Consider the following 7,455-nt stretch of genomic DNA (forward strand, 5'->3'; position numbering starts at 1 on the left):
TTGGTCAGGATGGAATTGTTGATCTCACGGTGCCAGGCCTGGATTCATCCCTGGGAGTCCTTTCCTACGTTGCTAGGGAGACTTTCACCCCTGGATGTCATGTCCCACGTAGCCGGGAGGGCAGTGATTTCTCTTGTGGAGTTGGGCTTAGAGAGACTGAGGCCACATCTGAGCAACAAAAGAGGTCTTCTAGAAGTAACTCTTAGGCATGCCCATAGGTAGTCTAAGCTTTTCCGCTACCTACATAAGCTTCACAAGAGTAAGCCTCATGATCGAGAGCACAGCCTATTGATTTGGGTATCCCTAACGTTTAACACAGTATCAGGGGATTCCCTGATGGTAAGGTTTAATAGTTCCATTATCTTTTTCCACTCCCTCAGGGGACTTTGCCAATACTTTTTGATTACCTGCTTAATATACTCTAGGATGTTTCCAGGCATTACAACAATCTATACAGGACTAAAGGACCTCTTTTTTATTCTGTGCTTCCTGTGTTTCACTTGTTCAAATGAGCTGTACAGATAGCTTGATTTAGATTATGCACTACAGAAAATTTCAGTTCCAGATCAAATAAATCTTTTTTCCATTGGTCTCAAAAAATGTGTGGTTCTAAAATACAGACACTATCTTCCTTACCCCTATGTTCTGAATTACTTTAACCCCAACCTGTTTGGCTTCATTCTTATCTCTGAATATCAGGTTATATATGTAAAACAGCCTCTCAGAATCCAGAAATAATAATCACCCCTCCAGACTTAATGTGTCTGCTCTAAAAGCTTACAATCTAAGCCCCTGTTTTCTTTTTTTTTTTAATTTTTTTTATTAATCAAAAAAAAGAAAAGAAATTAACACAACATTTAGAAATCATTCCACTCTACAAATGCACTCAGTAATTCTTAGTTTCATCACATAGATGCATGATCATCATTTCCCAGTACATTTGCATCGATTTAGGAAAAGTACTAGCAAAACAGCAGAAAAAGATATAGAATGCCAATATAGAGAAGAGAATTAAAGTAATAATACTAATAATATATATATATATATATATATAAAGGAAAAAGAAAAAAACAAAAACAAAAGATACAAACACACAAACAAACAAACAAAAAACCATATTTCAGGTGCAGCTTCATTCAGTGTTCCAACCTAGTTACATTACATTTAGGTATTATTGTGCTGTCCATTTTTGAGTTTTTGTATCTAGTCCTGTTGCACAGTCTGTATCCCTTCAGCTCCAATTACCCATTATCTTACCCTGTTTCTAACTCCTGCTGGTCTCTGTTACCAATGATATATTCCAAGCTGATTCTCGAATGTCGGTTCACATCAGTGGGACCTTACAGTATTTGTCCTTTAGTTTTGGGCTAGACTCACTCAGCATAATGTTCTCTAGGTCCATCCATGTTATTACATGCTTCATAAATTTAGTCTGTCTTAAAGCTGCATAATATTCCATCGTAGGTATACGCCACAGTTTGTTTAGCCACTCGTCTGTTGATGAACATTTTGGCTGTTTCCATCTCTTTGCAATTGTAGATAATGCTGCTATAAACACTGGTGTGCAAATGTCCGTCAGTGTCTTTGCCCTTAAGTCCTTTGAGTAGATACCTAGCAGTGGTATTGCTGGGTCGTAATCCATTCTGCCATTCTATGTCTTTTGATTGGGAAATTCAGTCCATTAACTTTTAGTATTATTACTGTTTGGATAATATTTTCCTCTACCATTTTGGCTTTTGTATTATATATATTATATCTGATTTTCCTTCTTTCTACACTTTACTCCATATCTCTCTCTTCTGTCTTTTCGTATCTGACTCTAGTGCTCCCTTTAGTATTTCTTGCAGAGCTGGTCTCTTGGTCACAAATTCTCTCAGTGACTTTTTGTCTGAGAATGTTTTAATTTCTCCTTCATTTTTGAAGGACAATTTTGCTGGATATAGGAGTCTTGGTTGGCAGTTTTTCTCTTTTAGTAATTTAAATATATCATCCCACTGTCTTCTAGCTTCCATGGTTTCTGCTGAGAAATCTACACATAGTCTTATTGGGTTTCCCTTGTATGTGACAGATTGTTTTTCTCTTGCTGCTTTCAAGATCCTCTCTTTCTCTTTGACCTCTGACATTCTAACTAGTAAGTGTCTTGGAGAACGCCTATTTGGGTCTATTCTCTTTGGGGTGCGCTGCACTTCTTGGATCTGTAAATTTAGGTCTTTCATAAGAGTTGGGAAATTTTCAGTGATAATTTCTTCCATTAGTTTTTCTCCTCCTTTTCCCTTCTCTTCTCCTTCTGGGACACCCACAACACGTATATTTGTGCGCTTCATATTGTCATTCAGTTCCCTGATCCCCTGCTCAAGTTTTTCCATTCTTTTCCCGATAGTTTCTGTTTCTTTTTGGAATTCAGATGTTCCATCCTCCAGTTCACTAATTGTAGCTTCTGTCTCTTTAGATCTACCATTGTAGGTATCCATTGTTTTTTCCATTTTTTCTTCTTTGTCCTTCACTCCCATAAGTTCTGTGATTTGTTTTTTCAGATTTTCTATTTCTTCTTTTTGTTCAGCCCATGTCTTCTTCATGTCCTCCCTCAATTTATTGATTTGGTTTTTGAAGAGTTTTTCCATTTCTGTTCGTATATTCAGCATTAGTTGTCTCAGCTCCTGTATCTCATTTGAACCATTGGTTTGTTCCTTTGACTGGGCCATATCTTCAATTTTCCGAGCGTCATCCATTATTTTCTGCTGGTGTCTGGGCATTTGATCAGATTTCCCTGGGTGTGGGACCCAGCTGGTTGAAAGGTTTTTCTGTGAAATCTCTGGGCTCTGTTTTTCTTTTCCTGCCCAGTAGGTGGCGCTCGTGGCGCTCATCTGTCTGCACGGCAGTCGGCCTGGGAAACCGCGCGTGGAGGGGGGGTCGCTGGCCGCCACGGCTTGGGAGAGTGCCGGTCCTAATTGCCCAGCTGGCCTGAAACGCCAAGCGTGACGGGAGGGCCCCGCTATCCAACGTTCCCAGTCAGACCGGGGAGCCACGTGCGTGGAGGGGACCCCAGTCGCCAGCCGCCCCGGCCGGGAAAACGCGCGCCCCTCGGGTATCTCACCGCAGCAGACTTTCCCTGCCCGTTCAGCCGTTCCAGAATGGGGTACGCTGTCCTCCCGGTCTCTGTCGTGACTCCGGGAGCTGTTTCGTATTGTTTCTATTTCTTTAGTTGCTTTTCTGGAGGAGGAACTAAGACCCGCGCGTCTTACTAAGCCACCATCTTCTCCCCCTGTTTTCTTATAAGCATTTTCTAAAGGTGATCATACCATTCTTGTTTTTTGTTTCTGGCTTATTTTGTCTCACCAAATGTTCCACATGTTCATTCACATATGTGCATGCCTCACGACTTTGTTCCTTTTTGTAGTAGCACAACCTTTGTTCATTAGTATGCACCATCATTTGCCAATCTACTTCTCCATCAGTACATCCTTCAGCCACCTGCATTCACTGAGCATCATATAGAGGGCCCAAAGTCCATAGTCCATCAACATTCTCAGTTTAGATAATTTCATTGTTCCCAGGAAACAGAAAACTAATAAGCACACCCTCACCAAATAGGAGATCTAAACCTCCTCTTAACTCTTGTCCCTCGCCCCATTATTTACCTCTGCTGTTGCTGTGGTAGTGCTGTTTTCCTTTTGAACATAGCTCATAGCAGGCAGTAGCAGTTTTCCCCCTGTACCCTGGACTTACACACTCTTTATATAAGAATCATATCTTTGAAGTAATTCTTACGAGAACTCATTCATATTTCTAGTGTGAGTCAGTGGGACACGTAGGTCTATACAACCCCTTTCAATCTTGTTCATCTTCAATATGGTAATATTACTTCTAGACTCACTAGAGAATCACCTTTGCTCCTATCTATTCCCTTATGTTGTAGTTCAACTTCATTAGCTAACGATTCACCCATCTCTAGCTTCTATGTATCTCTAAGTCTGCTATATTCTGTATTATAAGCCTCTGATTATACCGTTATGCTGTTCATAAAAGTGGAATCATACAGTATTTGTCCTTTCGTGTCTGGCTCATTTCACTCAGCATTATGTCCTCAAGGCCCATCTATCTTGTCATGTGCCTCAGGACATCATTTTGTCTTACTGCTGCATAATATTCCAGCATATGTATATACCACATTTTGTTGATCCACTTGTCTGTTGATGGGCATTTGGTTTCTTTCCATCTTTTGGTGATTGTGAATAATGCTGCTATGAACATTGGTGTGCAAATGTCTGTTTGTGTCATTGCTTTCAGCTCTTCTGGGTAGCCTATTGCTGGATCATAGGGCAACTTGATATTTAGTTTCCTAAGGAACAGCTAAATTGTCTTCCATTGTGACTGCATGATTATACATTCCCACCAGCAGTGCATTAAGCATCCCAGTTTCTCTACACCCTCTCCAACATTTATAGTTTGCTGTTTGTTTAATAGCAGCCGTTCTTATAGGTGTGAGGTGGTATCTCATTGTAGTCTTGATCTGCGTTTCTCTTATAGGCAGTGAAAATGAGCATCTATTCATGTGCTTTTGAGCCATCTGTATTTGCTCTTCAGAAAAATGCCTGTTCATATCTTTAGCCCATTTTATAATTGGATTGTTCGCACTTTTGCTGTTGAGTTGTGTGATTTCTTTGTATATACGGGAAATCAAACCTTTGTCTGGTATGTGATTTCCAAATATTTTCTCCCATCATTGAGTTGGCTGTCTTTTCACCTTTTTTTTTTTTTTTTTTTTTACATGGGTAGGCATCGGGAATCAAACCAAGTCCTCCCGCATGGAAGGGTAGGACTCTGCCAGTGTGCCACTGTGGCCCACCCCTCTTCTCCTTTTTGGCAAAGTCTTTTGAGCTGCCGAAGCATTTGATTTTGAGGAATTCCCATTTATCTATTTTTTCTTTTGTTGCTTGTGCTTTGGGTGTAAAGTTTAGGAAGCTACCTCCTATTACTAGGTCTTAAAGATGTTTCCCTACATTTTCTTCTAGAAGCTTTATGGTGCTAGTTCTTTTATTTAGGTGTTTGATCCACTTTGAGTTAATTTTTGTATAGAGTGTGAGATAGGGGTCCTCTTTCACTCTGTTGGCTATTGATATCCAGTTCTTTCATGCCCAATTATCAAAAAGACTATTTTGTCCCAGTTCAGAGGATTTGGGAGCCTTGTCAAAAATCAGTTGACCATAGATTTGGTGGTCCATTTCTGCACTCTTGATTCGATTCCATTGGTCAATGCTTCTATCTTTGTGCCAGTACCATGCTGTTTTGACCCCTGTGGCTTTATAATAGGTTTTAAAGTCAGGGACTGCTAATCCTCCCACTTCATTCTTCTTTTTTTAGGATGCTTTTTAGCTATTTGGGATCTCTTTCCCTTCCAGATGAATTTGGTAGTTAGCTTTTCCAAATCTTCAAAGTAGGTTGTTGGAATTTTGATGGGTACTGTGTTGAATCTGTAGATCAGTTTGGGGAGAATTGGCATCTTAACTATATTTAGCCTTCCTATACATTAGCAGGGAATGTCTTTCTACCTATTTAGATCTCCTTTGATTTCTTTTTAGGAATTTTATGTCATTTCTTGTGTACAAGTCCTTCATGTCCCTAGTTAAGTTCATTTCTAAATATTTGATTCTTTTAGTTGCTATTTTGAATGGAATTTTTTCCTTAACTGACTCCTCAGCTACCTTTTTGCTTGTGTGTAGAAATGTTACTGATTTTTGCACATCAATTTTATATACTGCCACCTTGCTGAAGTTGTTTATTAACTCAGATAACTTTGCTGTAGATTTCGCAGGTCCTTCCAAGTATAGTATCATGTCATCTGCAAATAATGAGAGTTTTACTTCTTCCTTTCCAGTTTGGATGCCTTTTATTTCTTTGTCCTGCCTGATTGTTCTAGCTAGAACTTCTAGCACGATGTTGTGTAATAGTGACAGTGGGCATCCTTGGCTTGTACCTGATCTTAGGGGGAAGGTTTTCAGTCTCTCTCCATTGAGTAAGATGCTGGGTATTGGTTTTTCATATACTCCCTTTATCATATTGAGGTAGTTACTTTTGATTCCTATCTTTTGGAGTGTTTTTTTTCAGAAAAGGATACTGAATGTTGCTGAATGCTTTTTCAGCATCAATCAAGATGATATGTGATTTTTCCCTTTTGATTTGTTAATTTTGCTGTATTACATTAACTGCTTTTCTTGAGTTGAACCATCCTTGCATTCCTGGTATAAACCCCACTTGGTCATGGTGTATAATTCTTTTAATGTGCTGTTGGATTTGATTTGTTAATATTTTATTGAGAATTTTTGCATCTATGTTCATTAGGGAGATTGGCCTGTAGTTTTCCTTTGCCCGGTTTTGATATTAAAATGATATTAGCATCATAAAATGAGTTAGGTAGAGTTCCTTTTCCCATAATTTTTTGGAAAAATTTGAGCAGGATTGGTTGTTAATTGTTTCTGGAATATTTGATAAAATTCCCCTGTGAAGCCATCTGGTGCTGGGCTTTTCTTTGTAGGAAGATTTTTTTATGACTGATTGAATCTCTTTACTTGTGATTGGTTTGTTGAGATCTTCTGTTTCTTCCTGATTCATGTAGCTTGTTTGTGTGTCTCCAGGAATTTGTCCATTTCATCTAAGTTGTCTCGTTTGTTGGCATAGAGTTGTCCATAGTATCTTCTTATGATTTGTTTTATTTCTTCAGGGTCTATGGTAATGTACCACTTCTCATTTCAGATTTGTTTAAGAGCATTATTTAATCTCCATATATTTGTGAATGTTCTCATTCTTTGGTGGTTTTTGAGATCCAGCTTCATCCCATTGTGATCACAGAAAGCACGTTGCATAATTTCTATATTTTTAAATTTATAAAGGGCTGTTTTGTGTCCCAGCATATGATCTATCCTGGAGAATGTTCTATGAGCACTAGAGAAGAATATATAACTTTGTGCTTTGGGGTGCAATGACCTTTATATGCCTGTTAGGTCTAATTCATTTATCAAGTTATTTAACTTCTCTATTTCCTTGTTGGTCTTCTGTCTGGTTGCTCTATCTATAGAGGAGAGTGGTGTATTAAAAAGTCTCCTACTATTATTGTTGAAATGTCTATTGCTCCCTTCAGTTTTCCCAATATCTGTCTCATGTATTTTGGAGCTCCTTGATCAGGAGCATAAACATTTATGATTGTTATATCTTCTTGGTGATTGACCCTTTAATTAATATACAGTGTCCTTCTTTTATCTTATGATGTCTTTACATTTAAAGTCTATTTTGTCTGATATTAGTATAGCCACTCCTGCTTTCTTTTGGTTACAACTTGAGTGGAAAATCTTTTTCCATCCTTTTACTTTCTATCTATTTGTATCCTTGTGTCTTAGATGAGTCTCTTGTAAGCAGCATATAGCTGGATTATGTTACTTAATCCATTCTGCCAATCTGTAT

Source organism: Tamandua tetradactyla, chromosome 3, assembly GCF_023851605.1.
Source record: "Tamandua tetradactyla isolate mTamTet1 chromosome 3, mTamTet1.pri, whole genome shotgun sequence".
Lineage (NCBI taxonomy): Eukaryota > Metazoa > Chordata > Mammalia > Pilosa > Myrmecophagidae > Tamandua > Tamandua tetradactyla.